The following is an 11,457-nucleotide window of genomic DNA, read 5'->3' as shown; positions in this document are numbered from 1 at the left end:
ACCCATAATTTTACTACCTGGAATGAACTTTTGGACTGCAAGTTTGACATGCTTGCTCTAAGTAAACTAAAGATGTGAGCTCTTTGCCAATGGAGCTATCCACCTGATTAGAGGGTTGGAACTTTCAGTCAGACCCACCCACAGCCCTAACCTCTGGGATGGGGATCAAGGATGGGGGCTGGAGAAATATCGTCTTCTTGACAAAGGTCATATTCTAGCTAGATAACAAGCTGTGCTTGAAAGTAGATAAATATACCTCAAAGGTCTTTTTAATAACGTGGTTCAAATACAGGAGGTTTTCATCCTTTAGTTAGTCAGAAAATTATTAATAATTTTGCTGAACAATGTGCATTACAGGCCGAATCTCCTTTATTCTTCACTGCAACTCTGTACCAACATAGGCATTATGTTGTTATCCCATTTTGCTTCTGGTGAAATGAGATTTAGAGTTTCAGTATCTTCTTTAGCTCACCCAGTCTGACCTGGTATTTGAATCAATTTTCTCAACTGCTGTTTGTTTTCTAATCATTCACACTTACTTTTTTTGAGATGTGTGTGGGTGGATGCAATATGCAATGATTGCTTATTATTACCTGACCACATATTCATTAAACCTCACTACTCTCCTATTTTAAATTTGACAGCAAAACTTTCTATGCACTATTCTAAACATTTTGCTTATATTAACTCATTTCAACTTAAGTGACTTGCCCAAAAGCACAAAACTAGTAAGTACTGGAGCTGGGATTTGAACCTAGGATGTAGGATTCGTTTTGATTTTTATTTAAATATATTCATCTTGCCGGAACCGGTTTGGCTCAGTGGATAGAGCGTCGGCCTGCGGTCTGAAAGGTCCCAGGTTCCATTCCGGTCAAGGGCATGTACCTGGGTTGTGGACACATCCCCAGTGGGGGATGTGCAGGAGGCAGCTGATCGATGTTTCTCTCTCATCGATGTTTCTAACTCTCTATCTCTCTCCCTTCTTCTCTGTAAAAAATCAATAAAATATATTTAAAATATATGTATATATATATATATATATATATATATATATATATATATATATTCATCTAACATATAATCCTAGCAAATAAAAGAGTAATATGAAAATTGACCATCACTCCAGCACACAAGATGGCCTCCCCCATGTGGTCAAAGATGGCCAGCAAGGGAGGGCAGTTGTGGGCAATCAGGCCAGCAGGGGAGGGCAGTTATGGGTGACTGGGCAAGCAGAGGAGGGCAGTTGGGGTCGACCAGGACTGAAAGGGAGGACAGTTGGGGGGGACCCAGGCCTACAGGGGAGGACAGTTGAGGGGGACCCAGGCCTGCAGAGGAGAACAGTTGGGGGGGAACGCAGGCCTGCAGGGGAGGACAATTAGGGGCAACCAGGCTTGCAGGGGAGGGCAGTTAGGGGCAATTGGGCCGGGATGGGAGTACAGTTGGGGACGACCAAGCCGGAAGGAGAGGGCAGTTAGGAGTGACCAGGCCAGCAGGGGAGGGCAGTTGGGGGCAACCAGGTTGGCAAGGGAGGGCAGTTGGGGGTGACCAGGCCTGCAGGGGAGGGCAGTTAGGTGCAATCAGGCCTGCAGGGGAGCAGTTAGGCTTTGATCCTCCTGGCAGGGGAGTGATTAGGGGGTAATCAGACTGTCAGGCAGAAACAGTTAGGGACAATCAGGCAGGCAGGCTAGCGAGTGGTTGGGAGCCAGCAGTCCTGGATTGTGAGAGGGATGTCCGACTGCCCGTTTAGGCCTGATCCCACGAGGCAGTCGGACATCCCTCGAGGGGTCCCAAATTAGAGAAGGTGCAGGCTAGGCTGAGGGACACCCCTGCCCCTGTGTGCAAATTTTGTGCACAGGGTCTCTAGTTATGTATAACATAATATTAAGATATTTAAGTAGACTTCTATTTAAATCTTAGTAAATCCTTCAATTCCTTCTTAAAGTCATCTTGAGAGGATTTTAGAGACAGGAGAGGCAGTTAGGGAAAAGGGGGGAGGGGTGCATGGAAATGAATGCATACAGACAGGTGGAGACAGCTCCAAGCTGCCAGATTGTTTTCTCTACATACACAGAGGAGAGAAGAATGTTACAAGAAAAGGGGAATAAGAAGAGGGGGGCACCAGGTGAGCTTTGAAACTGATACCATGCAGGGCAAAGGGGGAAAGTGGCTGATTAGGAAAAGCACGGGGGATATGAAATGAGGAAGCATCCAATTAGAAAATGGCATGAACAGACAAAGAAGCTGCCAGTATTTATAAACCCTTAGCCAAAGAGACTCATGATTTTTTTTTTCCATTTTGGGGACTTCTCCCCAGAGAAGAGTGTGTATATGCTTATAGTAAATTTCCATGCTTTTGCTTAAAATATTGTAATCCGTGAATTTTTATCCTTCAAAGTTCATAGGACAAGAACCTGGGATAGAGTTCTAGCTTGCCACTCGGGGCATCAATCTCACCTATTAAGCTGTCTCCTACAGTCTCAGGCTGAGCTCCCCAGCCTCATGTAGATATGTAACTTACAGCACTGCAACCTTTCTGCATTGTTGTGTCGTTATTGCACTACACATGTTCATTTCTTTGCTCTTACCAGACTAAAAGCCCCTAGAAGTAAGCATCTATCACTGACATCACCCTAAGCCACTTCTTCTCTCCCTTCAATGTTTGTCACCTGGAAAATACTTAAGAAACATTTGTGTAATGACTAAGTTTCAATCATAATTATGAATATCAATTCATTATTATATGGTGCTATAGAACACACTGATGCTCCCAGATGCTACTACCATATAGAGAGCTGCTTATCACTCTCAGTATCTCTGCATTTTAATGAATTCACTATTTTGTTTAATATATATATATATATATATATATATATATATATATATATATATATATATTGAGTTTCCCTTGCTGGCTTGTGGACTGCAATCCCCTCTTTTTAAATTAATAAACTATTTTTTAGAGCAGTTTTAGTTTCCCAGAAAAATTGAGAAGAAAGGACAGGGAATTCTCATGTAACTCCTGTTCTCACACATGGACAACCTACTATCAACATCTGTCACCACTGATGAACCTACCTTGACACATCATTGTGGGAGGCTGCCCATTGTCTTCACTATCAGAGAAGTGCAAACAAGGTTCCCGGAATGCTGGTGAACATTGAACCCATGGCAAGGGCCTGAGTTATGCACCGATTATCTAGTCCTGACAATGGGGACTCAATCTATTTCTTGATCAAATAGTCTCAGAGTAAATCCTTCTAATATTTACTGACCTTTAAGATAGCCTGTCTGTTACTGCAATTACTTGACTAAGGGCTTTATGTTTAACCAAAGTTGAATAAAAGGCTGGTGAGGCCTGGGCACCGGTGGAAGTCCTTCCCCTTGAGTTGGACTTGCCCGGCTGTCCCCCCAGTACTTCCAAATTATCTCTTGTCTCTTCTCTTTCATTTGTGTGCAGCTCCTCTTCCAGATCCTGAACCCTGAACCACGAGGGATGTGGGGGAATACACAAACACACATCATGATCATCTATCTTCCATAGCTGACATTAGGGTTCACTCTTGGTGCTGTGCATGCTATGGGTTTTGACAAATGTATAATGTTTTGGCTGCTTCCAAGTCACGGCAATTATGAATAAAGCCGTTATAATTCTGTGTACAGGTTTTTGTGGGAATGTAAGTTTTAACTCATTTAATAAATACCAGGCAGAGTGATTACTGGATCTTATGGTAAGGGCATGTTTAATTTTGAAAGAACTGCCAAACTCTCTTCCAAGGTGCCTATTGCTTTGCTTTTGAAATACATTTTCTCTGGTTATAGAATTCTAGGTAAGTGTCTACTCTACCACCCCATTTAGCGCTTTGGACACTGGTCTATTGCTTCTTGTTTCTGTCTATGACATCTCCAGTTTTCCTCTGAACTTTGTTTTTTATTGAGGTAATACATAACACGAGATTACCCACTTACAATTTTAAGTGGACAGGATAGTATTGCTAACTATACACACTTTGTTGTACAGCAAATACCTAGAACTTTTCATCCTCTATGACTATTTAAAGAACATATCCTTGGGTAAGAATCTTAAAAATGTAATGAACAGTGCAATAAGAGTTATATAAAATACGTAAATGAAATCTATTGTTACAATATCATTAGGTAGAGGTCCCTGATGCCCGCCATCATTAGCTGACAAGCTGTCATATTTATGCCCTGCTTGACATGAGAGAGGCTGGGAAAATTTTGTTTGCTGTTAAAATAAATTTTGAGGGTTGATGTATTTTTAAAATTCGGCCCTTGTGTTATTATAATATTCTCCTCATTGCAAGAAAGTGTCACCTGAGTGGTTCTCAAATTATGTCTGAATGAAAATTTCAGTTGCTACTAAAAATAACTATGACTTAAAATATCATCTACTTTACCTCATTCACTTTCCTCTCTCTTTGAAACTTCCTGTGAATGGAATTGTATCTGCACTTTGCTCCCTGTAAATCTCCAGAGTTAATTCAATGAAAACTTACATAAATTCCATTCAAAACACACCCACACGGCTCTTTTTTGAGTTTTCTTATCTGACAGGCTCTATGTTTCATTTGATCACAACATTCAACATTTGCACACTTCCCAGGGTATTAGACTAGCGTTCATGAATGTGTCCAGTCATACTGCAGCTGGTTTTGACTCCTTGTCTTCCTCACTGCCTCATTGGGGCAGGACGCATTGCAGAATGAAGAATTGGGTCTCCAACTGATCACCCAACAGTAGTTCATGGGCTTGTATGGGTTAAAGCAAGGAAAAATAACTTTTAATAACCTAAAATATGGTTGTGATGAGCATTCTTGGCTTGTTGACCTAAGATGTGTGTTTGTCAGTTACCAGGGTTTTTTTTTTATTTATTTATAGCATGTGAACCTGATAATATTATACTTCTCTCTCTTCACTCCTAATTTTTGTAATGTTTTCATTTGCTTTGCTTTTATATATACTGTACATCCCATATGACATTTTATTATTTTGGCTTAAACAGTTGCATTTCCAGAAGATTTAAATAATGAAAAGAACATTTACATACTTACCCACATAATTATATTTCTGTTGCTCTCCATTCCTTTGTGCAGATTCATATTTCAGTCTGGCATCATTTTTCTTCTGCCTTAAAGAATTGCTTGAACGTTTGTAGTATGGTTCTGCTGCTGCTGAATTCTTTCGGCTTTTGTATGTTTAAAATGTCTGTATTTACCTTTGCTTTTGAAATACATTTTCTCTGGTTATAGAATTCTACGTAAGTGCCCACTCTACCACCTCATTTAGCACTTTAAACACTCTGGTCCATTGCTTTTTCTCTTGCATTGTTTCTGGTGAGAAATTTCCTGCCACCCTGTATTTGTTCTGCTGTGTGTGATGTGTCTTTTATCCTCTGGCTCTTTTTAATTTTTTTCTTAATTACTGGTTTTAAGCAAATCAATTATGATGCACCTTGATGTAGGTTTGTGTGTGTGTGTCGTAGTTGAAGTTTGTTTAATGTCTTGAATCTATAGGTTTAGTGGTTTATTTTATTTTTAAAAAATATATTTTTATTGATTTCAGAGAGGAAGAGAGAAGGAGAGAGAGATAGAAACATCAATGATGACAGAGAATCGTTAATTGGCTGCCTCCTGCATGCCCCCCACTGAGGATTGAGCCTGCAACCAGGCATGTGCCTTTGACGGGAATCAAACCCAAGACAGCCCACAGGCTGACGCTCTATCCACTGAGCCAAACTGGCTAGGGCTAGGTTTAGAGTTTTAAACAAATCTGAAAAAAAAATCAGTTATTATTTGAATATTTTTATGCTAAAGCAATTGCACATATGTTGAACTATTTAAAGTTTTCCTGCAGCCTACTGATTCACTTATCAATTTTTTTAAATTTTGTTTTCTCTGTATGCTTTATTTTTTGAGTTGTGATTTTTTTTTTTTTAGGTTAACCAGTGTTTCGATCTAGTTTGTTTAATATGCTGTTACTCTCATCCAGAGTTGTTTTGTTTTAATTTTTATCTCAGACATTGTAGTTTTTGTTTGTATCAGTGTGATTAGGGACACTTTTACCAGTATATTTTATATTTTTCATGTCTCTGGTTAACTTTTGAGCATGCATATGGAATACAGTCATAATAACTGTTTATATGCACTAGCCTGCTAATTCTAACATCCCCATCAGATCTGGATCAACTTTGATTGGTTGATTCATCTCCTCACTAGAGATGGCATTTTTCCTTCCTCCCTCCCTTCCTTCCTTCCTTCCTTCCTTCCTTCCTTCCTTCCTTCCTTCCTTCCTTCCTTCCTTCATTTCTCTCTCTCTCTCTCTCTCTCTCTCTCTCTCTCTCTCTCTCTCTCTCTCTCTCTTTCTTCATCCCCCAACTCCATCTCTTCAACTTAGTAAATCCAGATTCTTCCTCCTTGAGTCACACCTGGAAACTCTCAAGGCAGGAAGCTGGGCAATAGAGCGGCCATGGAAGCACACACTATAAGGGTGTCATTGGGGCAGAGTATGAGGGAAGTGAGCGGGAAATCTTTGAGGATGTCGAGAAAATACCTTCTTTTTCAAAATACATAAAAACAAAACAAAAAACAATTGACCACATCTTATGTGATAAAGAGAATCTTACTATATTTCAAAGCATAGACATAATCCACACAGCATCCTCTTACCATGGCAATGCAACTAGAAATTAATGATACCATTAACCAGCAAAACACCTGCCCACCGAACAGGCTACTGAACAGTGCGGGTGCGGATGGGGGGCGGGGGTGGGGCTGCAAAAGCTTACCCTTGCATGAATATTGTGCATCAGGTCTCTCGTTAATTATAACAAAGCTTGATGCTTTTATCAACCTCAGTGCCCTCATCAAGCACATCCTCTCATTTCCCTTGGCCTTTGAGTTGTTTGTCCATCTCTAAAGTAGGGAGTTTAGGACACAGATTTTGGAGACATTTATAATTCTTCTAAATGGTTATTGGATAAGTACTTATCTGAATTATAATGAAATAAATTTTGCTTAGTGGCCATGCACCTCCATGAAAATGGAAACTATGAAAACAGGAATACATTTTGTCTGTCCCTTTCATAGTTGTATTCCCAGGACCTAGTACATTTCCTGACTCATAATGAACAAACTTAGATTTTTTTTTCATTAAGTAGCTAATATTACCCCTATGGTCATATGGATACTATTATATTGCATAGAAAATGCCAACATCTTTCAGTCCCTTTATGCCTTCCTCCTCAAAATTCCAATGTTCAGGCCATTTTTTTAAAAACAGGTAACTCTTACTTTTTGTGGCCATTAGTTATCTTTTCATATAGATTGTAAACACAACTAATCCTGGAACTTGGGTTTGCTAAATCTACAGTCAAAGATTTCATTTTGTGGCAAGCATGAATCCATGTACAAGGCATGATTGGACATGAGTAGAAAATCACATGCTAACTAAGGAAGTTAATGTTCTTTGCATTGTCCTCCCCACACCCTCACTACCCCCCACCCCCCCAAAACACACACACACTCCCATTTAAGCATCTTTTCATTACTTTTCTCATTCCAGTATCTTTCTTTGGGGAGACATAGGATTTTTAAGGTTTAAAAAATAAATCATACACAGACAATCCAGGCTTTTGAAAATAAGGTATCTATCTTATCTCTAGGTAGATGATAGGTGAGTGAATGGGAGATGAACTGAGGCATGATTTATGGTGAGAATCTTCAAAAATGGGATCATATAGAGAGCCAAGATATGGAAAAATCTGTGTCTATCAAGGGAGGAAGGGATAAAGGTGAGGTATTTTTGTACAATGGAATAGTATTCAACCACAAGAAAGAAGAAAATCCTTTTAGGACAACTCAGATGGACCTTGAGGGCATTATGCTAACTGAAATAAGTCAGACAGAGACAAATATGCATGGTATCACTTATCTGGAGAATTTTAAAAAGCAACTTAAGCTCATAGAAACAGAGTCAAAAATTATTTCTGAGGTTCTCTTCTTCTATTTTAGTACTCTTTGTCAAGCATTTATATTAGGTAATTGAAGAGAGTACGTTTTGATAAAAACTAAGCTACGACAACAAATGATTAATAAAAGCTTTAGAATTAAATTCTTGATTATTTAAAGATTAACCTGAGACTTTGAAATCTGAAAAGAGAAAAGCAAGTATATGGTGTCTTAAAGTACATTCAGCAAACAGCACTGTTCTAGTTTCCGATCAATTTAAGAGCCCAGTGGCTGCTGCTGGGTTTTTAATCACCAATAAGTTAAGCTTCCAAAAATTGCATCTCTCCTCACAATTCAATAAGATGAGATTATATTTTCCAAGGATGTGATTGGTCCTTCCAATAGAGGGGTGGAGAGAAGAGGACAGTCTAGAAAATGAATACCTTTCACTTGATAATGTCTGGAAGCAGCTGAGTGCAGACTAACTAGAGGGAAGAACCAATAGGAAGACATTGCAAGATCTGAGCAATTCCAGCCTGAGCAGCCCAGGAAAAGAATCTTGGTGTTGGCAGGCCCTGAAACTGGTGAGTTGTAACAAGGGGATCACTAAGAAACAATAAATGCTAAGGTTTACTGTCTGGACAGCAAGAAATTAATTTGCATGGTCACTTTAAGGGAATTATGACGATAGCCAATGCATGATCCATGGGGCGCAGAAACAATGGTGAATTAACTTTTAGGGGTTTCCCCTCTCTTTTTTGTGGTTATAAGAACTAAGATCATGTTAGAGCCTTTCTGTTAGACTCTTTATTCTGAATACCACTATGTAATTGATGACATTAACTGGATTTTTTTTCTCCTGTTGAGTTTAAGCCAAAATCTATCAACTAATCTTTATCAACTGATGTTTGAAAGGTATCTCAGAAGCAGAAATTCAGATCATGAGTAAAACCAGGAATGCACCCAGCAGTAGAATAATGAAAGACTATAAAATTACAGTTTCTGACCTGTCTGATGTTCTCCCCACAGTAACTGTGTGTCTAACCTGTTTGTTCCTCCTGGCTTGTATTTTTCCAAACCTTGTGTGGTATGGTTCATTTGTTTTTGAGAAAGAAAGTATACATTCTATTGTTGACAATTCTGCATGTACTTTATGTTCACTGTTGTGATTACTGAAGGCAACTTTAGAAGCATAAGTCACAGCTAACATGATCTATAGAGATGTATGATCTCAAAGCAGGAGTATTAAATGTGGGGAGTAAATAGAGGATTTCTGACTATGTTTTTCAAAGTTATTTTATTTTGCCTAAGTTTCCTTTCACAATAGGATTTTAGAGCTGGAGGAGGAAATACAAAGTCCGCAGACAAAAAGTGTCCCAACTTGAGAGAGATTTGCAGATCCTGTGTTCTGTAATGATGCTGAGGGTAGTCTGAGGTTCTAGTTTCATACCTGGGGTTTAAAGTGCCCTGGATGTCCTCAAGTCAACCTCTAGGCCAGGTGTTACCTTGATTATCTTCAGAGGTTTGGGCTATTTGATTGTTTACTTAGAACAGGCTCTTGGGTGTATGGGAGCTTCCCCCCAGAGAGGAATAGAGGAAGAGTCCCCTGCCAGAGCTGGGCAACATTGTCTGGCACATGAGTTGAAGGGGCCTCATGTTATGAGATAGAAAAGTATTGAGGGCTGGTGATTAAAATAGCAATTATTATATGAAATGTGCCCCTCATCCCTTTTGCCTGGGGGGAGTAGATTAGAGAGAATGTGGGATAAACTCATTTGAAATTTAGTACTCACAAGTTCAGAAAGAGGAGAGGTGGTTGAAATAAGAGTTTCATGACAATTGACACTTAAAAAATTAATATTAAAGTTTAAGACAATATTAAAGCAGACCTACCTCTCTATTGCTTACAATTCTCCCATTACCTTAGACTTGTCAATTTGCGTCAAGCTGAGCTCCTTAGGAAAAGTTGACACAAACTTTATTATTCTCTACAGACAACTCTGCCCCTTTTTTGAATGGCTTAGGTTAGGAGCTATTGAGTTGAATTGATTGCTCTCTTGCTGGCTTTATTCTATAGAGGAAACTATTATTTTTTCTCTCCTCGTTCACTCCTTCCCCCCTTTCCTTTCTCCTTTTCACTTCTGTTTCCTGCCATATTTCTATTTAAGTGGATCAAAAAATATGACTATTTCATTTCTCCTATAATATCATATTGAACCATGGCAGGAAAGCCTGAAGTGCGTGCGTGCATCTGTTTGACAGCCAACTGTGGCTGATCACTAGTTTTCTTCATGGCTGGGACAGTTCCCCCGCAGAGAAGGCGAGACTCTCATTAGCACTAACTAATAGATAAAGGTCACGGGGTGGGAGGGAGACTTCAGTCCCCAAATTATTTATTTCATTTCTTGATTGCCACTTTGGCAAAGTGCTTACAGTTTCCTTTATAATGTATATAAAATACGATATCTTTACATACACAAAATAACCCAAATCCGTGCAGGAGGACACAGATTTGATCCATAACATATTAGCATGGGTGTTATTACTGCTTGGTGCACATTAAACACCTGTAGTTGCTGACACAGAAATAAAATCATTATGAAGTTCAGGCTTATGCTTATTGAATTTACAGAACTCTCGGTGAGTAAGAAGAAGCACAATTACTGGGGACACACTCCCCAGTGACACCTGGGGCCACAACCTGCAGCTGACACACAGCCCAGACCGTGCTGGGCATGTGAGCAGGAGCACACGTGGGAGCTGCCACCTGTGTGGTGAGATTTCAGGGCCATGAAAGGAGTCCTTTCCTGAAAAATCCTCTATCTCAGCTCCTGGGAGGCACCCCATTAATGGCAAAGCCCCAAGAGAAGTAACTCATGAACTCAGGAGGGCCCTGCCACATGATCTGTGTTCATTAAATATTGACATAAATGGGTGAATGAATAAAATGTCACTAATGTTATAAGTAATCTGTAGCAAATCTTTCATTAAACTATAGATAATATAGATTATAAAAGTAATATAGCATTGCATAATTAGAAAATGGGTATGTCAAATAGCACCCCAACAAAGAGTAAAGAAAAATAGTATTCCTACCATCACTAACATAATAACTATACTATCACTATTCATAATTTAGAATTTTAATTCCTTGACATATTATCTTTCTACATATTTTTCACTATGCTTTCTTTATCTTAAAAAAAAATGTTTTCTAACACCAATAATTGTATTTCTACCACCAAGTATATTATGAATATTCTACCATGTCAATAAAATGTACTCTTCCAGGAGAATATGACAGGAAAGGAATGGGGGTGGGAGGAATGGCATGAGACACCCTGGTGCTCAAATGGGGAAGACAGAGGTAGAAGTTGAAGAGAAGAGAGAGCAGAACAAAGAAGCCAAAGAAAACACCCCTTCCTGGTCTTTAGCAACATCCTTCCTGCACACAGAGGTGGACCTAGGCTGGCTGTCATCAAGGTTGAGA

The sequence above is a fragment of the Myotis nattereri genome (assembly GCF_964212035.1).
Source record: "Myotis nattereri genome assembly, chromosome: 6".
NCBI classification, from domain to species: Eukaryota; Metazoa; Chordata; class Mammalia; order Chiroptera; family Vespertilionidae; genus Myotis; species Myotis nattereri.
Note: the sequence above shows the minus strand (reverse complement) of the source record.